General features: G+C 37.5%; 1 long non-coding RNA gene across 1 annotated transcript; it reads right to left on the bottom strand.

Annotated features, from left to right (window-relative positions):
• Window positions 1-12,178: 12,178 nt before the first annotated feature.
• LOC147567604 (uncharacterized) lies at window positions 12,179-25,336 on the bottom strand. The gene is made up of 2 exons (XR_015230802.1): window positions 25,237-25,336; window positions 12,179-12,476 (listed from the first exon to the last, which is right to left on the bottom strand). It is a non-coding gene; the product is annotated as an uncharacterized LOC147567604 (long non-coding RNA).
• Window positions 25,337-27,873: the final 2,537 nt, after the last annotated feature.

Raw genomic sequence — 27,873 nt, 5'->3', positions numbered from 1 at the left:
CAGCCTATCAACTATCACCCAAATGGCATCAAAGCCTCGACTCGAACGCGGTAAACCTGTGATGAAGTCCATCGATATGTTCTCCCATTTCCACTCTGGAATAGCAACGGTTCTAAAAGTCCCAATGGATGTCGATTTTCTGCTTTCACCATCTGACACACCTCACACTTCCTCACATGTTCAGCAACATCTTTCTTCATTCCGGACCTCCAATATTGCCTCTTCAAGTCTTTATACATCTTGTTACCACCAGGATGAACAATGTACTTACTCCGATGTGCCTCGTCTAATATATCCCGTCTCAAGATTGGATCTGCCGGTACAATTAACCTCCCTTGGCATCTCAATCCTCCGTCCTGTCCTGTACTGAACTCAGTTTCAGTTTCTTGCATTAACGAAACCTGTTTCTGGCACCACTCATCGTTAACTTGTGCATCCACAATACGGTTCAGTAAGGATGGTCTAACAACCATACTACCCAGAACTAACGAGTCAACTCCTGACCCAACCATATCAATGTCATATGTTGCCACATCCTCCAACATCTTCCACTGATTCATCATCAATACGGCTATGATACCCCTTGGTTGTCGACTTAATGCATCAGCTACTACATTAGCCTTACACGGGTGGTATTGTAGCGAGAAGTCATAGTCTTTCATCAACCCTAACCATCGGCGTTGGCGCATGTTCAACTCCTTTTGCGAGAATAGATACTTGAGGCTCTTATGGTCGGTAAAGAGATCAAACTTTTCTCCGTACAAATAATGTCTCCAAATCTTCAAAGCAAACACTATAGCTGCCAACTCTAAGTCATGAGTTGGATAATTCCGCTCATGCGGTCTCAACTGCCTCGAAGCATAGGCAACCACCTTATCACTCTGCATAAGAACACAACCCAAACCCTGAATTGAAGCATCAGTGTAAATCACTAACCGAACACCACCCTCAGGAATGGTCAAAACTGGTGCAGTAGTCAATCTCGTCTTTAGTTCTTGAAATGCCAAGTCACACTCTGTAGACCATCGAAACGGAACTTCCTTCATAGTTAGGTTTGTCAAAGGATCTGCAATACTCGAGAACCCCTTGATAAACCGCCTGTAATATCCAGCCAATCCCAGAAAACTACGAACCTCCGTCGCAGATGTTGGTACCTTCCAATTAAGCACTGCCTCGACCTTAGAAGGGTCGACTGATACTCCAATGCTAGAAATAACATGACCCAAGAACTTTACTTCTTCTTGCCAAAATTCACACTTCTCGAACTTAGCATACAACTGATGTTCCATCAATCTCTCTAGTACTTGTCGCAAGTGATTCTCATGATCTTCCTTAGTTCTAGAGTAGATAAGGATATCATCAATAAATACGATGACAAACTTATCTAAGAAATCTCGAAATACCCGATTCATCAAATCCATGAAAACTGCTGGAGCATTAGTCAAACCGAAAGGCATAACCAAAAACTCATAGGAACCATAACGTGTCACAAATGCAGTCTTAGGAATGTCTTCTTCTCTAACCCGTAACTGATGATACCCTGATCTCAAGTCAATCTTCGAAAACCACTTGGATCCTCTCAGTTGATCGAATAAGTCATCAATCCTCGGTAAAGGGTACTTATTCCTCACAGTAACCTTATTCAACTCCCTATAATCAATACACAACCTCATCGACCCGTCTTTCTTTTTAACAAAAAGAACAGGCGCACCCCACGGGGAGCTACTCTGGCGTATGAAACCCAAGTCAAGTAACTGTTGAATCTGGTCCTTGAGCTCACGTAGTTCAACTGGAGCCATTCGGTAATGAGTTTTAGCTATCGGTGCAGTATCCGGTTCCAACTCTATGCAAAAGTCAACCTCTCTGCGTGGTGGCAACCCTGGTATATCGCCGAACACCCCATGGTACTCACATACCACATCAATCATCTCTAGCGTCTTACCCATCACCGGATGCTCTATCAGTTCCACGTTACCCAAGTGCATCTCCCTCATCTGTCTCGTAAGTCCAGACACAACCAGCACCTCTTCACTCGGAAGAGAAAATGTGACCGTCTTGGCAAAACAGTCCACAAGTGCATGATATGAAGCAAGCCAATCCATGCCTAGGATGACATCATAGTAAACTAACTGAAGTACAAAGAGGTCTGAAGCAAACTCTCGTTCACCTAACTTAATAACGCACCCCCGACAAATGTGGTCTATCACTATAGACCCACCCCATGGTGACGACACAATAAAAGGGCTCACACATCGATCTAACACAATAGGCAAAGTGCGTACAAAAGAAGTAGAAATAAATGTACCCATGGCACCAGGATCAAATAATACTCTTCCCAGATTACTATGAATAAGAAATGTACCTTCAACCACCTCAGCAGGTGCTCCAACATCCCTAGGAACTACGGCATTCAGCTGCAGCTGCTGACCCCGTCCCTGCAACCTCCCTTGTTGATTATGATCATGTTGTCGCCCTTGATTACCAATTCGAGTCTCATTCTTCCTAGGACAATCAATTGCTCTATGACCCTGCCCATGACAAGTGTAACAAATTCCCTGGAAAGCTCTCTGTCTTCCCCAGTTGCCATTCAGTGGTTCTGGTTGTCCACCAGTTGCTACCACTGCTCTATCATCCCGATCTGTACGAGGCCTCTTGCCATCACGCTGTCCATGATAGCGGTCACTTCGATTCTTACCACCGTTCTTGTTGTTATTACCACTCCATTTCTGGTTATGTCCCATCTCTTCCTTGCCACTCCTCTGCTTCCTCATCTCTTGAATGTAGTCATCTTGTGCCTTAGCACATGTCACCACTTTCTGATAAGTGTCAAAACTAGGTTGCCCAATGATTTGTCTCGCAATGTTAGGTAACAACCCACTTTGTAACACCCCAAATCCAGATTTCCGTGTCGGCCGCCATGAAAACCTAAACTTAAAGCATTTCTTCACAGAACAGTAAACATATACGATATACTCATCAAGGAGACAAATAGTATCGAACATGAAGCTCAAAAAGTAACAATAAATCAACTAATGAAACTTTACCAAGTTTCTCAAAACTCATAGGATGTCTCTAAATCATCGACACAAATGTCGGACAAGATAAAACATAAATAACACCAAGTGTTTAGGAGATACAACTCCAAATAACTACCTAAAGAAAGAAAGAAAAACCACTAAAGAAACTCCTCCAAGGCTAACTATGACTCAAGCAGGTGGCACTTCCCGATTTCCTTATCCTGAAAAATAAAAGGTTGGGTCAGACCCCAACAAGTAGATTTCGAAACCTCTAAAGCCTCAATAGACAGTTTCAAGAGCTACCAAAACAAATAGACAACCACTTATCATGAGAAGATGTCCAAGTATAGTATCCGAGTTGTGACCATTAAAAATAAAATGTACCACATGTGTAACAAACAACAAAAAGCGACATGACGAGTTGGTGTCCACCTTATGTAAGAGTGTGGCCCACAAGGTCATCCATTGTGTTAGCGCCGACCCCATACGCTCCATACCTATATCACATCCGGTAGAGAGGGTTGAACCAACCACAATACTCTTACAACCCTTCACCAACTCCATCACGTCACACATACATAATATCACACCATTTGTAATAAACAACCAAAAGCAATATGACAAGTTGGTATCCACGTTGTATGAGAGTGTGGTCCACAAGGTCATCCATTGTGTTAGCGCCGACCCCATACGCTCCATACCAATATCACATCCGGTAGAGAGGGTCGAACCAACCACAAAACTCTCACAACTCTCCACCAACTCCATCACATCACACACATATAATAGCATCACACCACAACATACATAAATCAAAATCATATTCGATAGCATATTACGACATACGAGTTCCATATTTGTAATTTTGCAAGTAATGAATCAATGATGATAATAGCCTAAAATTCTCATATCATGTTGAGTTCTAGGGCATGTTCATGTATCTATATAAAGAGTGTTGTCCAATAGTGAGAGACATATAATTATAAGAGCTATATACTAAAATCATGGCAAATAGAGAGGTTTAGCCCTAAATATCATTGTAATACACGAATCTAGCATGGAAATGTAAATGAAGGTTGTATGGTTCATCAAGTATGTCATTATAGCAAATATCCTCAAAATCTAACACATAGATGAGATTCAAAGTGACCAAAAATGAGTTTGTACAAATATAGATCTACTACTTCTAGCATATATATTTATGTCAAGAACCCTAATCTATGTTCAAGTAATACTAAAATCTAGGGTTTGTGGTGTTATCTAATTTGTCTAGGTTTTCTATAAAAATGGCTATTCAAGCCCTAGAGGAGTAGAAATCTACCTTAGATCCAAAGCAAACCAAGACCCAAGTGAAGAACAACAAGGAAAAGAATCACGAAGCTCCAAACTCCAAGCCCTTCTTCTTCTAAACTTTCTCTCACTAGAAAGCCACTATCCCCTCACCCATCTCTAACTCACGGTTGTAGGGTTCAAAAAAATGAAGCATGGAAATTGTTGGCAGTAGGTTATTAAAGAGGCATTAAGTAGTGGTGCTAAAGGCACCTCAAAATTTGTTTAGGGGCACTACACTTTCAATCTTTTCAAAGCCTCTAAACACGCTTTTCCAAATGTGAGGGCACCTATAGAGGTTCACCTCGACTATCTCCAGGAGGACTAGGTCTAAGATCCCAGATTGGTAAATTCTATAAACACCTTCATTTTTTGCTCAAGTAACATACGCTTGGTTGTCAATAACGGATCTCAATTTTCGAGTCATTTGTTAATAGTTTCGCGACCCTTTGTTGAACTAATTGCCACAACTCAGATTTGGGTTGTGGGTACTTCCAGAAGTTACTATAACATAACTGCTTCAACTTCATCTTGTTTATATCTTAATGTAAGATTTCTCAATGAGACTTCTATTTTATTCAATCTTAATTGTCTTAGGTATTTAAGAGTGACTAACTAATTCTGTTATTCCACACAGGTGTTGTTGGTGTGTGCTTATAGACACATATGAACCAGTAGAGTCAACCATGGGCCTGACTGTAGAGTGCTTTGACCATTGACTGAAATGTTGACTGGTTGACCTTCTTAATACAATTAGTTGAAACCCTAATTGATTAATCATTTCCCTCTTTTCTTCTTTTACTTCTTCTCTGCCGAGAAACCCTAGGCGAGTGTTCCTAACACTTAATATTGACGTAGTGCACTCAGCTTTCCACATTCTATGATAAAGAGTACAATTTTTCTAAGTAAGATTATATTCCCAATTTATGCATTCCACATAAACAATAATAAATAACAACGTTATCGAAAAAAAAATTGCAATGTGTATTAAGCCGATTGTTGTGTATCCGTACTTTATAATATTACGAGATCTTATGTTTCGAGTCTTAATTTATATGTACTGCAAAGATAGTTTTAGTTTAATGTCATTAGGGGAGGAGGAATCCTTAAAATTGTAAAGCTCTGGAATGAACTTTTTGTACAAATTTAACCTTTCGGGGTTTGAAGAGACTGTACGTTCCCGCCGCTCGGAATATAAACTTTAGCCCTTACCAAAAGATGTCACTCCTCTACTTAAATTCTTCCATATATTCTCTCCTTAACTTTCTCTATTCTTTCTCTCTACTCTCATAATAAAAAAATAAGATTTTTGAATTCACTGATCTCAAAGTCTAAACCTTTTAATATATTTCAATCAAAAGTGCATGTAATCTTGTTTACTTTAATCAAATACTGTGTATCTGTACAATAAAAAAAATGTGTCTATTTAATATAGCTACCATCATTTCAATTGTTGTTATCTTACAAAACGGCTGCCTCTATATGAAGAGAAAAATGAAATTTTGTTGAGTATTGTTTGTCCCAAAATTTGGGATTGTATTCAATAAGTACTCAATCTTTTCTTAGATCTTGTGAGTTGCCCTTGAGAGAGATCCTTCTTCAGTGGGGCTAGAGTATCTTCTCTCATGGTAAATTTGAGAGGGAGATTGGGAGGGAAGAAGGCCCCTTTAAGATGTATGAGACCGCCTATAAAACTTCGCATTCAATAATTATATCACATGCTTACATGTTGTAGTTGATTGATTATTTAACTTCACAATTTTTATAGGTCGCGGCTTTGGGGAATAAAGAAAATTCTCCAGGGAATAAATTCTCGAGGGAATCCAGATTTTTTTGAAAGTTCTTCGGGGAATAAATATTTATGGGGAATCCAAAATACATTTTTTTGAAAGTTCTCCTCCATCTCATCTGTTCTCTCTGCCACTTCATCTTCTCGCCACCTCATCATCTTCTCCGGCGAAGGTCGCCGGCCGGCGACCTTCAAACATAAAAAAGAAATTTTAATTAAATTTTTTTTTCTCTCTCTCTCTCCAATTTTTTTTCCTCTCCTCTCTCTCTCTCCAGATCAAAAGCCAAGTCCATGTATTTGTAGAGAGAGAGGAGAGAGGAATGTTCTCCTCTTTGGTTGTGCTTCTCCCACTTCCACCTCCGGATCCGCCATTATTTACCATTCTCTCTGTTCCTGTGAGTCTTACCAAGAGAATTGTGGGTCTTACCCACGTTTAATACAAGCCATAATAATCAGACTCCATAATTAAGCACAAGAGAACACATTGGAAGAGATAGATTATTAGAAAAATGAGATTTTATTGGCAAAACAAGCTCAAGTTGGAATTGCACTAACATAAAACTCTTGCCATTTCCTTATGGGTTGGCAACCAAGATCAAAACCCATTTACCAAAAGAATTTCTTCACTATGAATTTTCTCTTCTGAAATAGTAGTACAATCAAGAGAAATTGAATGAGAAAGAGGCTTATAACCTTCATCTCGCATTTGTTTCGTTAATCTTCGGATTTCTGTGCATATATTTTCAATCTGTGGATGCAACTGATCTCCAACTACAAATACATGGACTTGGCTTTTGATCTCAATCCAACCACACCCTGGTTCTTTGTTTACTCCTCGAAGCTTCATCATCCTCCTTACATGGGATGCAACAGATCTACTCTCTCTCTCCCTGGTTCTTTTGATCTACTCTCTCTCTTTAGATCTGTTCTAGAGAGAGAGGAAAGGAAAGAAAAAAATTTGGAGAGAGAAAGGAGAGAGAAAAAAAAATTAATTTAAATTTTTTTTTTATGTTTGAAGGTCGCCGGCCGGAAAATTAGCCGGCCAGCGACCTTCGCCGGAAAAGATGATGAGATGGCGTGAAGATGAGGTGGTAGAGAGAGGTGATGAGATGGAGGAGAACTCCCAAAAATTAGAAGTCCCTTAGCAATAAAAAAAAACATAAAAGTCAATCTTATTTGACTAGTTTTAAGAAAAGTCTTTATTCCCCGGAGAATTTTCTTTATTCCCCAAAGCCGCGGCCTTTTTATAGGCTGCCCTTTTGGAGAAGTTAAAAAAATTTCTTAGTACAAAATCCAGAAAGGAAATTGTAGATTTTTTCATATTTTTCGGGGTACAAAATTTAAAAAGAAAATTGTGATTTTGTCAAAATTCCAAGAGAACACAACTTCTTCTTCCTCATCTCTGACCACCACATCCGACCACCAGTACCACCGTTTCTCTAGGTTCGTTCTCTCTTCTCACTTACACACTCTGTTAAATCTTTATATATATATATATAAACTACAACTTTCTCATTCTCGTTCTCTCTCTCTCTCTCTCTCAATCCTCATTATTCCGCTAAAAGAAATGGTTCTTTTCGGCGAATCTACCTTCATCCTTGCGGAGCATACTATTGGTCAGCTTTGACCAAGTCAAGGAGTCAACAAGCCGACCAAAATACACATAGGGCAACCCTTGTTAAAGTCATCAAGGAAGTGGATCCAACGGAAACTTCTCGCCTGATCTCTCACATAGGAGGTCAACATGAGTCTCCTAGGTGCCTTGAACCCTGCTCCGGCTCAGTGACAAGCCAAGAAAAAATCAAGCCAGCTCTGGTAAGAGCTATGTTCTGGGTCTCGAAACAGTAACTAGGCTTGCAAAAATGATCTCAACACCTTGAGCCTTGTACTGCCTTGAGGCAAGTGGGAAGGTAGGTCTGAGACGAGATTTACTAATCTGGGCCCTGATATAGTCAGAGGCTTAGAATAGAGAAATCAATAAAGAAAAGGTCGGTTGCTCCGAGCTCGGATTAACCTAACAAAACAATAATGTAGAAGCTAGATAGGGCCAACCATCCACTTTTCATACATGAATGGTTTTATGTCAGGGATCGGTCAGTGTCAAAAGATACTTATTCATCATATATTATCCTCTAAACGACCTCCGAAACGTGGCTCTCATCAACACGGTGTCTTACCACCGCATCATCTTAGTCGAGCATCATTATAAGTCATCCAGACCTACATAAGCATATTAGGTTGGCCCTCTTATTCTAAACTCAAACTTTTAATTCATCTAGTGACCCGAACTTCCAAAGGTGGTCAAGATTTTCTAGATCTTGCTACAAAAAATAGTAAGTTTCATTCCACATTACACTTGATATGTTTAATCTTAGTATCTATATGCCATGTGTAGACATTAACCAATTTTGCGATGTTTGTCAAAGACGAATGGGAGAATTGAGGCAAAAAGAATGACCCAAAGTACTCCTACTTCAGAATTTGACTCGTCTAGTCCCATTGACGTATTTGGCACCCTCATATGACATAAACTAGGTGGTCGAGTTCGTTGCATGACATTGGACAAACCAAAACATTTACGGGGGTCATCTTTTATTAGCATCGATTTAAGGGAGAAGTACAACATATTGACGGAGATAGGAGTCATCTTTAGCTCCGCATATTTTTTTCATCTTTGTCTTCGTCTTTAGAGCATCCCCAACTGCACTGGAAATCACCAAATTTTGGTGATTTCCAGTGTCAACCCAACCCAACGGCACAGGAGATCACCAAAGATCTCCCGTGGCGTGAACAATGTTTTGGTGGGATGGTGGGTCATGGGTAAATTTTATGTTCTTTTTATCCTCTCTTTGTTTTTTTATTTTGTTTTCTTTATTTTAACCCTTTTAGTGTTTCTTTTTGTGTGTTTGGTCCCATAAAAATTATAATAAAACTGAAAATTAAACATTTCACTAGAATATTCGAAAAAAAACTACCTTAAATATTTTTATTTATATCCTTAATAACACATAATCGAAATATTATGATTATCATCTCCACCGTTATCGATTTTGTGTACTCCGGGTTTTCAGAGACATTACAATACTATTCGACAAGCATACTTTCGAAGATAACAAGAAGAAATATTGTTTGGAAAAATAAGTAGTGGAGATGGAGGTGGTCATAGCGGTGGATGCGGAGGTGACTATGGAGATGATGATGATTTACCTCCGTATTAAAGAAGTAGTTTCAATTTGTAGTTTTCGTAAATGTTGTTCGTAAAATGTCCGTATGGATGTGAACATGGATGTGGACATGGAGGTGGAGATGTAGGTAGGTGGTTATAGCGGTGGATGCGGAGGTGACTATGGAGATGATGATGATGATTTACCTCCGTATTAAAGAAGTAGTTTCAATTTGTAGTTTTCGTAAATGTTGTTCGTAAAATGTTTTAGTTTTAGTAAATTATTGTATTAGCTTCAATTTGTAGTTTTAATAAAATGTCGTATTAGTTTCGGTTTGTAGTTTTAGTAAAATGTCGTATTAGTTTTAATTTGTAGTTTAAGTCTTGTAATTTCAATTAATTTAATTTATTTAAAATAATTTACTGTTAAAAATGATAAAAATGAAATTTGGTATGATGAATAGTGATTTGGTGAGACTATTAGTGTTTTGTCATTGGTTTCAAAAATTTAGAAACACCAAATAATTTGGTGAAGATTCCTTTCTGGTGATTTTTTTGGTGACCATTGGGGATGCTCTTAGATCTAATTCTCTCTCCATCTCTAAATTTTTTTTGTTCATACGGTGTTCTTTTCTCTGTAAGAAGAGGTTGATTTGATATTCACTTGAAATTACTTCGACTGAAATTTTTAAGAGATAAAGAGGGTTGAAATTAATTTTAACATTGAGTCAATTTCTAGTGGTTCTTGTTATTCTTGAAAGTCAAATCCAGACTACTCTAAACTCAATCTACACTTCTAAATTTTAATTAAAAAAAAATATTATGTGATTACTGATCTCAAGATCACTAAGAACAACAATAATAGATTCTAATTAGTGATTATTGATCTCGTTGATTTAAGCTGGTATCTAAAATACTCATATTTAAAATTCTAAATTAGTTTACTTCATATATATATATATATAAATATATATATATATATATATTATATATATACTAGGCATAACCCCCCGCCCATCGGGAATGCCCTTTACGCAGTGGAATAGTAGACACAATATTAAATTGAATATTGTGTATGAGTTGAAAATGTTGAAGAGGTATATGTATCACTCTCTTGAACTTTTGTCACTTGTTGTTCGAGGATACACTGTACAAGCCAAACAACAAAAGAAATCATCTTATAATAATACAAAAAAGATGATTTATTTGTGTTGAGTATAAAAAAAATGTTGGTATTACTAATTTATAAATATTAAATATTATTTAACGTCGTTGACATAACCATATAAATAACAGAGTTGTTTTATTTCGGTAAGAATTGACCATAAAGAAATAAATTACATTTCTTTATATCATTTATTAAGATTTCTTGCGCACTAATACAAATAGTAGATTTTGACAGTGAGTCCCTACGAAAATAATAAAAAGTTAATTTTACACCCTGTTTAATTCTTCATAACACTCTTCGTAACATGCAAATCTGGCACTGTCATATTCATCAATAAATTTGTTCAAGTAGGCTACATGTTCTGGCATCGTATAAATCTATGTCATTAGTTGGCCCAAAAGTTTTATTGTATTATACTCACTAAATTGACCATATTATCATGCGAAGCAATATCGACACTTTCCCTCCTTCTCCTGAAACGAAAAATCCTTCGAGTCTTACATGTACTTAAACACCCTCTGGTGCGATCTGATTGTGAACTATTATAGTTAATACCAACTCCCAATATACTTATCCTAAATTAATACAATATGTACCCAAGTAGAGTCGTTGTTGATGGTCGGCGAAAAAAATCTTATGAACCGGAAATAATTAAGTTTCCTAAATATAATTTAGCCAAGGTTTACTCATGAATTCCAACTCTATAATCCTATCATCCCTCGAACTATACATAAAATCTCCAACAAGTAAACTATGAAATGCTTGAATGGAACTGAAGCCTAAATGAAAATGAACAACATAGCAATGTTATAAACACTAAAAAGGAGGTGTCGGCAAAATTAAATCCTGAAAATAAGTTTAGAATTGGGGAAAGGGAAAAGAAACATAATTGGGAAATATAAAAAAAATATGATTTATATATACCTCAAAACGTTCTGTTTGTCTACCTAATCTCTCGACTGTTCATCCATGTCTCTTTCATCCCAATTATAAAGGTGCAACTTTAACGGTGGTGAAAGAGAGATTTAATAAAGGTGAAGATTCAATTAACAACAACATTGTAGACTAAGCGTTCTGCGTTAGGGTTTCTTCCGTTTCAGTTAATAGAGATAAAGAATGAAGTTATCAGAGGGAGAAGGAAAATGGAGGGTTCACGTTTCGTATCCGAATGAGGTAATTGAAGGGACAATGAAGAGGTAATGTAAAGGACAATGAACAACTTCTGAGGGAGAAGGAAAATGGAGGGTTCACGTTCCATATCTGAATGAGGTAATTGGAGGGACAATGAAGAGGTAATGTAATGGGCAATGAAGTGTTCATGGACAACCTGATTTAATCCGGGAAAGAAAACAGATGGCTGAATTTGAATGATAAGTGTTTGTCCCAGTCATATGTCTGCCAAGTCACTGTCTAGCACGATTTTAGTTACATGTGAGGAAAACAAAATGTACCGTCTTTTGTAGTTGACCTTCGACAAATAAAGAATTAAAATGTGAATGAACATAGAAGAATCATGTAACATTGAGGACAACAAAATCGACCATGGTTTAATATGAAGATGTATAGTTTGAGGATTGAGAGACAATGTACGAAGGTATATTTAAAGATAACAAATTGAAAAAGAAAATTGTGTGTGCAGTAAGACTTTTAATTTTATGTCTTGAACAGATTTGTTTAGCGATTAGGGGAAATACATGATTAGTAATTAGAAAAATAAAAGCAAAACAATTTTATTGAAAATAGAAACAAAAGTTTGTTATAGATTGAAATCTATCGTAAACTCCTTTATTGCGAAAAATAAAATAATAGAATTGTAGTATTACTTAATCTCGTCTGCCGCTTCAATTACCGGAGTATTATAATTTTCACCTTTATAGACATATTCGTGTATATATTTAATTGCATCCATCCCATGTTTGGAACTTAAAGGCCTAATGAGTAGCTCTTTTGCATGAGGGTCCTTAGACAACTTCATCTCCACTTTCACGTGACAATTCTTTCTTGATCCGTCTGTACACAAAAAAAATGAGATTAAACAATATGGAAACCACTTATATTATGTTAGCGTAAATAAATGACAGAAAAAATATCTCCCTATCCAAATTTAATACTAACTTTACTCTTATTATTTTGTAACCAAAAGAAACTTGACTCTTTTTGATCCATGGTTAATTTTGGGTGAAAAGTTCCAAAAATCCATCTTTATAAGTTTTATGCCCCGTTCAAAAGTCAGATACTCAACAAATAGAAAATAATGAAAATTTATGCTTAGGGATTCACCAAATTATTTGTTTCTCGAGAAACTCAACAAAAAAGAAAAAGATTGAAGGAGTAAATTTGATGAGACATGGAAATGTCCCATCTGAGTCTCTTAATTTAGACGAGTTAGTCTCTCTAGAGCAGTTACTCTCACGAATTACTCTCTTTTATGTTCAGGTACCTTTTTACAGAGTTACGCGTGCAAAACGGATAAAGTCGGAAAGAATACAGACTAGGGGCATTTTGGTCATTTGTTAATTCTGACTTCTTGGTCAAGATTAGTGTTCGGATGGAAAGTAGAGTCCAAGACGAGCCCGTAGGCGAAAACGGAAGTCAAATCGGAGTCCGGATCAATAAAATATTCAAGGTCAAAGATTGGGGTCAAAATCATGTGACCAAAACACCTAGAGCCACGTGGCGCAGATCTATCGGGAGGACATGACGCGATCTGACGGTACCAGGAGTTTGTGGTATACTGTCGGGAGGCTTGGTGGTCACGTAGGCTGTATTCGGGATAACTCCTAAGACACTCCCTCCATGTAACCCGGTGCAAGTTAATACAGTAGTCCCGGGCACTCCATGCCATCATCTCCACACACGCTGAGATCCAACGGCTATATTTAGTCGCGTCATATGGCTTCACCGGATGGATAGGTTATTTCCTTCTCTCTCTCGTCTATATCTAATCCTTCATGAAACTGTTACAAAACAGACCCGAGAGAGAGATAGAGAGAGAAGGATTGAAGGAGATATTGGCTTCAATTCGAATCAAAACAGAGTGAGAGGATTTTTCGGTTGGTTTTCCTATAAAAGAGAGAGGAGTTCGGCCATTGAGGATCATCACGGGTTGAGGGATTTTAGAAAGAGGAACAGTAGAGAGAGAGAAGTGGAATCTCGGCTGGGGTATCATCCTCCTCTCAAGCTCAACTACACACAGTAAATTAGAGAGAGAGAGAGATGATCATCACGGTTTAGAGAAGAAAACAGAGAAGGAGGAGTAGAGAGAGAAACTGAGCCGAGACCATTGATTTCATGATTTTCCTTTTATCTATTTAACTTTTGATTTTCTTTTTTGCTTCCTCTACTTCTTAGTGAGAGAGAGATAGAGAGAGACAGAGAGATTAATATGAGAGTTTTGTAGAGAGAGAGAGAGAAACCGAGAGCTTTATCAACTTAATTTTTCTTGATTTTTTTATTTCTCTTTGTTATTGTCTACTTCTTAGTGAGAGAGAGGGAGATTAAAGAGAGAGAGAGAGAGAGAGAGATTACAGAAAGAGTGAGAAAGAAACAGAAAGTTTAGAGAGAGAAAGAAGGTTGAAGAAGGTGAGAAAATTATTTTCCCAGAAGGAATCCATTTCCGGGAAGACGAGAAAATCGTTTTCCCAGAGGGTGCGTTTGGCAGATTTCCGGGAAAAACAGAAGGAAATCAATTCCTTAAGGCTCTGTTTGGCTGCAAAATCAGTAAGAAATCCAACTTTTTCTACTTTTCTCCCATCATTTATTTAGTTAAACTTCCATCTATCATCATGAGAAACTAAATTTCTTATCTAGGGTTTTAGATGAAGTCCGTAATGAGAATGTTATTGTTTTGATTTATATGCAAGTCAATTTTTAGATTAAATCTTCATATATTTTAAAGTTCTTATTGATTTTAATGACAACATCTTCCGGATTCTAGAACGTTCATGTAATAGAACCCGAGTAAAACAAAGAACTTAGTTGATTAAGGCAAATAAATCGTCTTTAGGATTATCATGTGGATGGATTCAAAAACCCTAGGTTCCCTTTTTCTGAATACCGACTTATTTCTTTGTTTATTTATTTATTTATTTTTTTGTTTTATTTTTATTAAACCTCCATCAAACCATTTTTAAATCTCAATAGTTTTAAGGTTAGATTTTAGTTTAACTTAGTCTCTGAGGAACGAACCGGTCTTACCGGACTTATTACTTGACGCCCGTATACTTGCGGGTGGAGACCTTTTAGGGTAACCTTTTAGGCCCATCAAGTTTTTTGGCGCCGCTGCCGGGGACTTAGTTTAAATTTAATCTAATTTTATTTCTATTTTTGGTAAGTTTTTATTTTTGGACACTTTTACTTGCTTTTCCGTTTTTGGTGTAGAAAAACACTAAGGAGCAAAGGAGAAGGCGCAACAAGGAGAGGAGCTCAAGAAGAAGAATTTACAATTTTTGTTATTTTTTATTTTTATTTTATTTTTTTGTGAGAGAGAGACTTTTAGACTTTCTGGTTTTATTTTTTATTTTTAAGTTTTGACCCTAAATTGGAGGGCTTAATTTAATTGTAACCGAAAAACCAAAACGAAGCCTCGGGTCGGAACATTCGCGGGTCATCTACAAAGGTCATCGCCCGTCTTGAACGGGAGGTAAATTTCTTGAACACCCACGAATCTCCTGTCAGTGGGTATTGGTGTGAATTCGTGTGCTTAATTGCTTTGATCGAACTGTTAGTGTAATCATTCTAGTAAGGGCACTAACCCAGTTACAAGATAAGAAACGGATTTCATCACCGTTCTCTTGCCCACATAGGTAACAACATTCACGAACCCAAACCTCACTTAAAAAGCTAAAATATTATTTAGACATCAGCCCCTAAGGTAACGAGCTCATAGGACCCTTCAAAAACAACTCGGGAAATTGTCTTTTATCTAGGCATTCTCAGAGGAAAGTTTGTAAACAATTCTTGTCAAAAAGGCCGCCTCGAGAAGAGGAAACGTTTGCCGAAGGAAGACGGCTGTCACAACGTTCATCGTTGGTTGTCTTCCTGGAGAATTGTTTACCGACTACTCTGATCGAGTAACCTTTATAACAGTCAAAGTTCAAGTGTTGTGGAGAAGTAGGAGCTGTCTAGCTTTTTAGGTGAATCTGACAAACCCACTCATTGCTAGATTTTGTCTAGGTTGCTTGGTGGAGTCAGCCTGATTATGTTTGCTTTCCTATAGGATCTTCGTAGGGCTTCTTCGGTTTTCGGTCTTCGTAGGGGATTGAACTTTTTGCTAAGTCCTTATTTCAAAAATTCAAAAGGGTTCAAAATTTTTCAAAATTTTTAATTTTTGGATTGAAAATGTGAGTCTAGTTGTTTTTGTTTGTTAATGGTTATAGAGTCTAGTTGGTTTTACTGTGCTTTTGCTAAAGGTTTTTCCACGAATTTCGAGTCTTGAGGTTGTCTGTGCACTAGCCATGTGAGTATTAGATAGGTGAAGAATTGACTTCTCTGAGAGAACTTAATCGATCATTAGTGGAGACTTAACCCGTGTGAGATTCTGAGCCTTTCTTGTTGTTTTGAGTGATCTCTTCTGAGCTAATTCTGAGTAGAATGAAGAGCTACTCAACCTCGCAATATTGAAAAAAGAACTCATTTGATCTCCTGAGTTCAAATTTTACAACCACTAGGGATGTCATCAGGAAGTAAACCCTTCTCTTGTAGTCTGGAAACTTGAAAACAGTGTCAACTAGAGGAAGATAGGAACCTCATCATTTAGAACCCTGAGAATACGGCATGAAGCAAAGTGGAGAGAATTATACCCAAGGAAAGTGTTAAGAAAGAAGTATTTGTATTTTGAGTTTTATTACCAGAAGTGTATTGAAAAAAAAAAAAAAAAAAAAAAAAAAAAAAAAAATGAAAAATGCAAGAAAAAAGTGGTTATGTAGTTTTGTTTGAGTGTTTTCCCCTTGAAGAAGTTCTTGAAGATTTGAAGACGTCGAGTTCTCAGGAGTTCTAGTCAGATCCTCATTAGTGTCCATCGACCTCTAGGAAGCATTGTTAGATAGTAGATCAGGTGAGAAGAGTCGGTTAGCTTCCCCATTCCATATTAGTGGTTGTTTCCTTCTTTGAGATCAGTCGTCCACAGAATTTTAGTCCGTCTTTTTCATGTGTTGAGTTTTCCTTCATATTCATACCAACACATAGAGTGAACCATTCTTGAGTGACTTTGATTTTTGAGTGTATGACCGTGAGGCAGTAGTCGAGGCGAAATGTATCGAGACGGTAATTGAGGTCTTGTCTTTTCAGAACCGAAATGATACTCATATTGGCTGGTCACGTGCACTTCGAGTCTTGATTACTAGTGAAGGGATTTTTAGCATTTGCATGGTTTGGTCGACTTAGATTTCATGTCTATTAACTTTCGAAAATCTACCGGATGAACATTTTTAGTCCACATCATATTTAGACCCTTTTGCATCTTTGATCTTTGAATTTTGTGGGTATATTCACTGCAAACCCTCACGAGACAAAACTCGTCCTCTTGGGTAACCTAGAGGTTTAACGGCTTGTTGCACGTGCTAAGTGCAATCGTGGGTCCCTACGAAAGTGGTGAAATGGGTTTAGTTTTATTTTTCTGTTTTGCTCGAGGACTAGCAAAATCTAAGTTTGGGGATGTTTGATGAGACATGGAAATGTCCCATCTGAGTCTCTTAATTTAGACGAGTTAGTCTCTCTAGAGCAGTTACTCTCACGAATTACTCTCTTTTATGTTCAGGTACCTTTTTACAGAGTTACGCGTGCAAAACGGATAAAGTCGGAAAGAATACAGACTAGGGGCATTTTGGTCATTTGTTGATTCTGACTTCTTGGTCAAGATTAGTGTTCGGATGGAAAGTAGAGTCCAAGACGAGCCCGTAGGCGAAAACGGAAGTCAAATCGGAGTCCGGATCAATAAAATATTCAAGGTCAAAGATTGGGGTCAAAATCATGTGACCAAAACACCTAGAGCCACGTGGCGCAGATCTATCGGGAGGACATGACGCGATCTGACGGTACCAGGAGTTTGTGGTATACTGTCGGGAGGCTTGGTGGTCACGTAGGCTGTATTCGGGATAACTCCTAAGACACTCCCTCCATGTAACCCGGTGCAAGTTAATACAGTAGTCCCGGGCACTCCATGCCATCATCTCCACACACGCTGAGATCCAACGGCTATATTTAGTCGCGTCATATGGCTTCACCGGATGGATAGGTTATTTCCTTCTCTCTCTCGTCTATATCTAATCCTTCATGAAACTGTTACAAAACAGACCCGAGAGAGAGATAGAGAGAGAAGGATTGAAGGAGATATTGGCTTCAATTCGAATCAAAACAGAGTGAGAGGATTTTTCGGTTGGTTTTCCTATAAAGGAGAGAGGAGTTCGGCCATTGAGGATCATCACGGGTTGAGGGATTTTAGAAAGAGGAACAGTAGAGAGAGAGAAGTGGAATCTCGGCTGGGGTATCATCCTCCTCTCCAGCTCAACTACACACAGTAAATTAGAGAGAGAGAGAGATGATCATCACGGTTTAGAGAAGAAAACAGAGAAGGAGGAGTAGAGAGAGAAACTGAGCCGAGACCATTGATTTCATGATTTTCCTTTTATCTATTTAACTTTTGATTTTCTTTTTTGCTTCCTCTACTTCTTAGTGAGAGAGAGATAGAGAGAGACAGAGAGATTAATATGAGAGTTTTGTAGAGAGAGAGAGAGAAACCGAGAGCTTTATCAACTTAATTTTTCTTGATTTTTTTATTTCTCTTTGTTATTGTCTACTTCTTAGTGAGAGAGAGGGAGATTAAAGAAAGAGAGAGAGAGAGATTACAGAAAGAGTGAGAAAGAAACAGAAAGTTTAGAGAGAGAAAGAAGGTTGAAGAAGGTGAGAAAATTATTTTCCCAGAAGGAATCCATTTCCGGGAAGACGAGAAAATCGTTTTCCCAGAGGGTGCGTTTGGCAGATTTCCGGGAAAAACAGAAGGAAATCAATTCCTTAAGGCTCTGTTTGGCTGCAAAATCAGTAAGAAATCCAACTTTTTCTACTTTTCTCCCATCATTTATTTAGTTAAACTTCCATCTATCATCATGAGAAACTAAATTTCTTATCTAGGGTTTTAGATGAAGTCCGTAATGAGAATGTTATTGTTTTGATTTATATGCAAGTCAATTTTTAGATTAAATCTTCATATATTTTAAAGTTCTTATTGATTTTAATGACAACATCTTCCGGATTCTAGAACGTTCATGTAATAGAACCCGAGTAAAACAAAGAACTTAGTTGATTAAGGCAAATAAATCGTCTTTAGGATTATCATGTGGATGGATTCAAAAACCCTAGGTTCCCTTTTTCTGAATACCGACTTATTTCTTTGTTTATTTATTTATTTATTTTTTTGTTTTATTTTTATTAAACCTCCATCAAACCATTTTTAAATCTCAATAGTTTTAAGGTTAGATTTTAGTTTAACTTAGTCTCTGAGGAACGAACCGGTCTTACCGGACTTATTACTTGACGCCCGTATACTTGTGGGTGGAGACCTTTTAGGGTAACCTTTTAGGCCCATCAAGTTTTTTGGCGCCGCTGCCGGGGACTTAGTTTAAATTTAATCTAATTTTATTTCTATTTTTGGTAAGTTTTTATTTTTGGACACTTTTACTTGCTTTTCCGTTTTTGGTGTAGAAAAACACTAAGGAGCAAAGGAGAAGGCGCAACAAGGAGAGGAGCTCAAGAAGAAGAATTTACAATTTTTGTTATTTTTTATTTTTATTTTATTTTTTTGTGAGAGAGAGACTTTTAGACTTTCTGGTTTTATTTTTTATTTTTAAGTTTTGACCCTAAATTGGAGGGCTTAATTTAATTGTAACCGAAAAACCAAAACGAAGCCTCGGGTCGGAACATTCGCGGGTCATCTACAAAGGTCATCGCCCGTCTTGAACGGGAGGTAAATTTCTTGAACACCCACGAATCTCCTGTCAGTGGGTATTGGTGTGAATTCGTGTGCTTAATTGCTTTGATCGAACTGTTAGTGTAATCATTCTAGTAAGGGCACTAACCCAGTTACAAGATAAGAAACGGATTTCATCACCGTTCTCTTGCCCACATAGGTAACAACATTCACGAACCCAAACCTCACTTAAAAAGCTAAAATATTATTTAGACATCAGCCCCTAAGGTAACGAGCTCATAGGACCCTTCAAAAACAACTCGGGAAATTGTCTTTTATCTAGGCATTCTCAGAGGAAAGTTTGTAAACAATTCTTGTCAAAAAGGCCGCCTCGAGAAGAGGAAACGTTTGCCGAAGGAAGACGGCTGTCACAACGTTCATCGTTGGTTGTCTTCCTGGAGAATTGTTTACCGACTACTCTGATCGAGTAACCTTTATAACAGTCAAAGTTCAAGTGTTGTGGAGAAGTAGGAGCTGTCTAGCTTTTTAGGTGAATCTGACAAACCCACTCATTGCTAGATTTTGTCTAGGTTGCTTGGTGGAGTCAGCCTGATTATGTTTGCTTTCCTATAGGATCTTTGTAGGGCTTCTTCGGTTTTCGGTCTCAAAAAAAAAAAAAAAAAAAAAAAAAAAAAAAAAATATATATATATATATATATATATTAATGAGAGATGGATAGATCGTGGTCCCAACATAATGGCAGAAGGGACGAGAGTTCTTCAAATCTACCATGGTGGTATTTAGCAAATGGTCAGAATAGTGTTAGTCATCCTAGATACAATGTGCATAATGATGGTCATAGGGATTATCATCAACCTCAAGAAGGTTATGAACCATATTATAGGTATCCTGACAGATCATCTTACATGCATTATAGTAGAGAGTCTTATGCTCCAAATGTGTCCCAACCTCAATGGGAAAACATTGAAACTAATGACTCTTACATGCATTATAACGAAGAATTTTATGCTTCACACGTATCTCAACCTCAATGGGATAACGGTGAAACTATTGATCCTTCATCTCCAACATCACCTTCGTTGGCCGAAGAAATGAGTATGTTAAAGAAGGTTCATGAAGAGTCTATGAGTGCGCTAAGGAGGATTAATGGAGAGTCTTATGCTCCACACGTGTCTCAACCTCAGTGGGATAACGGTGAAACTATTGACTCTCCATCTTTAGGATCATCTTCGTTGGCCGAAGAAATGAGTATGTTAAAGAAGGTTCATGAAGAGTCTATGAGTGCGCTAAAGAGGATTAATGGAGAGTCTTATGTTCCACACGTGTCTCAACCTCAGTGGGATAACGGTGAAACTATTGACTCTTCATCTTTAGGATCATCTTCTTTGACCCAAACTGTTAGTGATCTTCAAAAGAGTACTTTCGAGTTTTGTCAGACTTTAGAAGAAAAGAATGACAATACCTATAGAACTCTAAAAGAAATAACAACTAGTATTATAGAAGAAGATCACCATGAGAATGTAGAGTACGGTCCACAGTGTCCTGTGTACTATGATGACGAGGATACAATTTTAGAGGAGTACAGTTCTCCCGATAACATCGTTATTGAGACCAAAATCTCAGAAACGATGGAGCCCAATATAGAGATATCCTCTCATTGTATCGAACTTGAAATACATTCAGACCATAATGAAGAGTTCACTAGAGTTGAAGATGATTTGAAGTCGTTTGACTCAACTGAGGATGATGAATCATGGTTGACCAATTTGCTAAATGAGAGGATTGACTCGCCTGATTTAGGCGAAGATTTAGAATTCTTTAGGGACACCGATGATAACATGATAAAAGAAATTATAGAAGGACTATCTAACTCGACTTCTAGGGATTGTGAGTCTGATAGTAGGGTTTCTCCATTGAAGGAACTCGAAGTACCTGTTTTAGAGAACCCTAGTTTAAGTCCGGGTGTCATTGATAGTCCTCTAGATTGCTTTGTATTTTGTCCCTCAAAACCATGTGTAGATTTTGAAGCACTCACTCCCTCTGTCGATCATCCATATGTAGACCCATTCTATCCGATCTGTACTCTCTCTAGTGCGGTGCCAAACTTAACGACCTTATTGTCGTCTAAGTTTGGGGATTGCCCTTCTTACTTGATAGTCTCACTTACACTATCACCAATTCACAAAAATGTGAGACTATCGTTCACTGAAAACTTTGTGTTTTGGGTGGACCCACAGATGTATCGAATATTGGTTTACAGTTAGTTACACTTCTGTAATCCAGTAGGTATAATTTTTTCCCATTTTTCGAATCATCTGTTTCGTCTGGCTGAAGACGTTAAACTTAGCGCTTTCTGGGAGGCAACCCATGCAGAGGACGCGGAATCAGGTAATATCTTTCCCTTCACCCTGTTATTTTTTGCATAGTCTTCAGAACATTGAGGACAATGTTCGGTTTAAGTTTGGGGATAGGGGATTGAACTTTTTGCTAAGTCCTTATTTCAAAAATTCAAAAGGGTTCAAAATTTTTCAAAATTTTTAATTTTTGGATTGAAAATGTGAGTCTAGTTGTTTTTGTTTGTTAATGGTTATAGAGTCTAGTTGGTTTTACTGTGCTTTTGCTAAAGGTTTTTCCACGAATTTCGAGTCTTGAGGTTGTCTGTGCACTAGCCATGTGAGTATTAGATAGGTGAAGAATTGACTTCTCTGAGAGAACTTAATCGATCATTAGTGGAGACTTAACCCGTGTGAGATTCTGAGCCTTTCTTGTTGTTTTGAGTGATCTCTTCTGAGCTAATTCTGAGTAGAATGAAGAGCTACTCAACCTCGCAATATTGAAAAAAAAACTCATTTGATCTCCTGAGTTCAAATTTTACAACCACTAGGGATGTCATCAGGAAGTAAACCCTTCTCTTGTAGTCTGGAAACTTGAAAACAGTGTCAACTAGAGGAAGATAGGAACCTCATCATTTAGAACCCTGAGAATACGGCATGAAGCAAAGTGGAGAGAATTATACCCAAGGAAAGTGTTAAGAAAGAAGTATTTGTATTTTGAGTTTTATTACCAGAAGTGTATTGAAAAAAAAAAAAAAAAAAAAAAAAAAAAAAAAAAAAATGAAAAATGCAAGAAAAAAGTGGTTATGTAGTTTTGTTTGAGTGTTTTCCCCTTGAAGAAGTTCTTGAAGATTTGAAGACGTCGAGTTCTCAGGAGTTCTAGTCAGATCCTCATTAGTGTCCATCGACCTCTAGGAAGCATTGTTAGATAGTAGATCAGGTGAGAAGAGTCGGTTAGCTTCCCCATTCCATATTAGTGGTTGTTTCCTTCTTTGAGATCAGTCGTCCACAGAATTTTAGTCCGTCTTTTTCATGTGTTGAGTTTTCCTTCATATTCATACCAACACATAGAGTGAACCATTCTTGAGTGACTTTGATTTTTGAGTGTATGACCGTGAGGCAGTAGTCGAGGCGAAATGTATCGAGACGGTAATTGAGGTCTTGTCTTTTCAGAACCGAAATGATACTCATATTGGCTGGTCACGTGCACTTCGAGTCTTGATTACTAGTGAAGGGATTTTTAGCATTTGCATGGTTTGGTCGACTTAGATTTCATGTCTATTAACTTTCGAAAATCTACCGGATGAACATTTTTAGTCCACATCATATTTAGACCCTTTTGCATCTTTGATCTTTGAATTTTGTGGGTATATTCACTGCAAACCCTCACGAGACAAAACTCGTCCTCTTGGGTAACCTAGAGGTTTAACGGCTTGTTGCACGTGCTAAGTGCAATCGTGGGTCCCTACGAAAGTGGTGAAATGGGTTTAGTTTTATTTTTCTGTTTTGCTCGAGGACTAGCAAAATCTAAGTTTGGGGATGTTTGATGAGACATGGAAATGTCCCATCTGAGTCTCTTAATTTAGACGAGTTAGTCTCTCTAGAGCAGTTACTCTCACGAATTACTCTCTTTTATGTTCAGGTACCTTTTTACAGAGTTACGCGTGCAAAACGGATAAAGTCGGAAAGAATACAGACTAGGGGCATTTTGGTCATTTGTTGATTCTGACTTCTTGGTCAAGATTAGTGTTCGGATGGAAAGTAGAGTCCAACACGAGCCCGTAGGCGAAAACGGAAGTCAAATCGGAGTCCGGATCAATAAAATATTCAAGGTCAAAGATTGGGGTCAAAATCATGTGACCAAAACACCTAGAGCCACGTGGCGCAGATCTATCGGGAGGACATGACGCGATCTGACGGTACCAGGAGTTTGTGGTATACTGTCGGGAGGCTTGGTGGTCACGTAGGCTGTATTCGGGATAACTCCTAAGACACTCCCTCCATGTAACCCGGTGCAAGTTAATACAGTAGTCCCGGGCACTCCATGCCATCATCTCCACACACGCTGAGATCCAACGGCTATATTTAGTCGCGTCATATGGCTTCACCGGATGGATAGGTTATTTCCTTCTCTCTCTCGTCTATATCTAATCCTTCATGAAACTGTTACAAAACAGACCCGAGAGAGAGATAGAGAGAGAAGGATTGAAGGAGATATTGGCTTCAATTCGAATCAAAACAGAGTGAGAGGATTTTTCGGTTGGTTTTCCTATAAAGGAGAGAGGAGTTCGGCCATTGAGGATCATCACGGGTTGAGGGATTTTAGAAAGAGGAACAGTAGAGAGAGAGAAGTGGAATCTCGGCTGGGGTATCATCCTCCTCTCAAGCTCAACTACACACAGTAAATTAGAGAGAGAGAGAGATGATCATCACGGTTTAGAGAAGAAAACAGAGAAGGAGGAGTAGAGAGAGAAACTGAGCCGAGACCATTGATTTCATGATTTTCCTTTTATCTATTTAACTTTTGATTTTCTTTTTTGCTTCCTCTACTTCTTAGTGAGAGAGAGATAGAGAGAGACAGAGAGATTAATATGAGAGTTTTGTAGAGAGAGAGAGAGAAACCGAGAGCTTTATCAACTTAATTTTTCTTGATTTTTTTATTTCTCTTTGTTATTGTCTACTTCTTAGTGAGAGAGAGGGAGATTAAAGAGAGAGAGAGAGAGAGATTACAGAAAGAGTGAGAAAGAAACAGAAAGTTTAGAGAGAGAAAGAAGGTTGAAGAAGGTGAGAAAATTATTTTCCCAGAAGGAATCCATTTCCGGGAAGACGAGAAAATCGTTTTCCCAGAGGGTGCGTTTGGCAGATTTCCGGGAAAAACAGAAGGAAATCAATTCCTTAAGGCTCTGTTTGGCTGCAAAATCAGTAAGAAATCCAACTTTTTCTACTTTTCTCCCATCATTTATTTAGTTAAACTTCCATCTATCATCATGAGAAACTAAATTTCTTGTCTAGGGTTTTAGATGAAGTCCGTAATGAGAATGTTATTGTTTTGATTTATATGCAAGTCAATTTTTAGATTAAATCTTCATATATTTTAAAGTTCTTATTGATTTTAATGACAACATCTTCCGGATTCTAGAACGTTCATGTAATAGAACCCGAGTAAAACAAAGAACTTAGTTGATTAAGGCAAATAAATCGTCTTTAGGATTATCATGTGGATGGATTCAAAAACCCTAGGTTCCCTTTTTCTGAATACCGACTTATTTCTTTGTTTATTTATTTATTTATTTTTTTGTTTTATTTTTATTAAACCTCCATCAAACCATTTTTAAATCTCAATAGTTTTAAGGTTAGATTTTAGTTTAACTTAGTCTCTGAGGAACGAACCGGTCTTACCGGACTTATTACTTGACGCCCGTATACTTGCGGGTGGAGACCTTTTAGGGTAACCTTTTAGGCCCATCAAAATTCTTTACCATCGTTTAAATGGAAATTGAGATAAGAGACTACCTTTCCTCGAGGGTGATTCATCTGAAGGAAACTTCCTGTTATTTTCCATAAACTTCACCGGGAGATAACTAAATCAAGATATATCCCTAATCCTTGCAACTTGAAAGTTGAAAACACAAACTTAAGTGGTGGAAATATTGGCAAGTATTGATTATATAAAGATGGGAGGAATAAAAGGAGTGTAAGTGAATGGAGATTGTAAACTTGTCAGTTCAAATAGGAGATAATGGGACAGTAACTCCCAATTTTAATGAAAAATGAGCCGTTTTGTCAATTAAATAGTGTAACAGAGGGTGTAAATACCAAATGTATAACAACTGAATAGTTTTAAATCTTTGATTGAGTTACTAATACTTATAGATGTAATAACATACCAAACATGAACAATATTGCCCACCAAGATCTTTTGGAAATCAAATCCAAGTAGACCATCGAACTGTGAAATGGTCCTCAGTAAAGAAACTCGAAAGTGTTCCAGTTCCATATTGAATGAAGAAAATTTACCTGCAACAATAAAGATATACTATATTAAAAGTTTTACTAATGCCTATCTTATTCTAGAGTAATAATAATTTGTACAAGTGAATCTCCAAGAACTTATAAAATACTGGTATTTTCTTTGTATATATACAAGATAGAATTACCTTCAGACTTTTAATCTCCTTTTGAAGTTTTTTATTTGCATCTTTAAGCTCCTAACTTTCACTTGTTAGTTAAAATTCAACACGGATGGCATCACTTAGTATGGCAGACCTGTCAGTTTTGGCGGGTGTCCCAGGTTCCAATGTAGAGATCGATTCTGCAAACCTGCACAAAGCATAGACACACCTTTCAGCCTAAATACTTCTAAAGTGACTCGATTTGTCTAAGAAAACATACGAATACTGCACCAACCATGTTTTTGCTCTAACGGTCGGATAACTCTAGTATATTACTGAAATTGAATTCCACGAACGTGGTAGACCGAGTATCAATATAGAGCAATGGATCCTTTTCATTAGTTGTTCCATTCGCTCTTTCCTTCACAGGTTCATCTGTGGCAATAGAGTTATCATGCTTAAGTTGCACGAGTTTCACTCGACTAACAGAAGGATCTTGGTGTTCCTAAGAAGGTTGTAATCACGTTCCCCAAAGTGAACAACGCTGCCAAACATATCAGCTACAACCTGCGGATTAATTGGTATTCCAGAGGTGAATCAGAAGCTTAAACACCGAAGGCAGAGATAAAAAACAAAAGACAACTTTATTAACTATGGAGTACCTGGAACTCAATGTGCCTTGGGTTTTGTACGCACTTTTTTAAATAAACTCCATCGTTTCCAAATGTTGCACCAGGTTCACTCTTTGCTTGCTGTTTAATATGTCAGATGTTATAGTGATTGTGGGAAGATGTTGCAATTTTAAGTAGAGTTCTTTAATCTTAAATATACGGACACTTCGGACCTAATTCAGAAAATTTGATCAACTACCGATAGACAAGAAATTTGTAACCACGTAAGGAAGTAAGAACAGGATGAATGTAGAAAGAATAGCTTAGGGGATACCTGTAACAATTTGAAGAACTCCTCGGGTTCTTTGGCGAGACGGATTCCACGTCCACCCCCACCAGCAGTTGCCTTGAAAAACAACAATAAGTTTGGTAAAACTTCATACCGATATGAATGAAGACTTGCATACCGAAGGGTTACCATACAGAATAGATTACAATATTTATCTTTAGTTTATAATGGCATATTAACACTGATATTCTCCAGTTGGCTAACGGCTAACTTGGATTTATAGACATATTCTAGATATTAAGTTTATGAGTAAGATTTTTACTATATGACTTAAGAAGAAGGAATTTAATTTGTTGATAAGTTTCAGAAAGACAAAAAGTCAGAAAAAGAACAAATGTTTCTAAGAAAAATGAGAAAAAATACAATTTGGAAAAGGCTTGAGATCTGGAATTTTTTGTGCACCGTCAAAATACAATGTCACAAAGGAATTGCTGATTTATGTTAAGGATCAGAAAAAAACAGAAGAAGACCTTAATTTACCTTGATCATCACAGGATATCCAATTTCATGAGATAGTCTGATACCTTCCTATGTGTTTTACAATGGGTAAAATTTACAAAACAGTGAGAAAAACGCAAGCAAAACTGGTGATATGAAGAATAATAAATGAAGGAAAGATACTTGGATGGCGATAATATCATAATATATACCCAATTAAGGGGCTTAGAGTATTGATGGCAAGGTTTTCGTATGTGCTTCTGTAACAATCGACATATTTATGGTTATGAAAAGGACGAATTATCTGATATGACACCTGTAATAATCCGTCACTTCCGTGGACAGTTGGAACACCAACTTTCTTCATTGCCTCTCTAGCAGTAGATTTGTCACCCATAACACGAATGGTGTCAGGCTGCAGTATAAGTAAAATTAGTCCTCAAAGCATTGCCGTTAAATGAGAACAGTATTCCCTGCAACTTCTAAATCTCATAGACTAAATAAGATTTCAATATTCAGCCGCTATATGAGTTTCACTTCTTAGATGATTCAAAACACGGATGGCATCATTTAGTATGGCAGACTTGTCAGTTTTGGCGAGTCTCCCAGGTTCCAATGTAGAGCTCAATTTTGCAAACCT

This window comes from Eschscholzia californica, unplaced genomic scaffold (assembly GCF_041429995.1).
Source record: "Eschscholzia californica isolate CP2 unplaced genomic scaffold, dmEscCali1.0.p SCAF_1, whole genome shotgun sequence".
NCBI lineage: Eukaryota > Viridiplantae > Streptophyta > Magnoliopsida > Ranunculales > Papaveraceae > Eschscholzia > Eschscholzia californica.
This window is presented reverse-complemented; position numbering and strand designations above follow the sequence as displayed.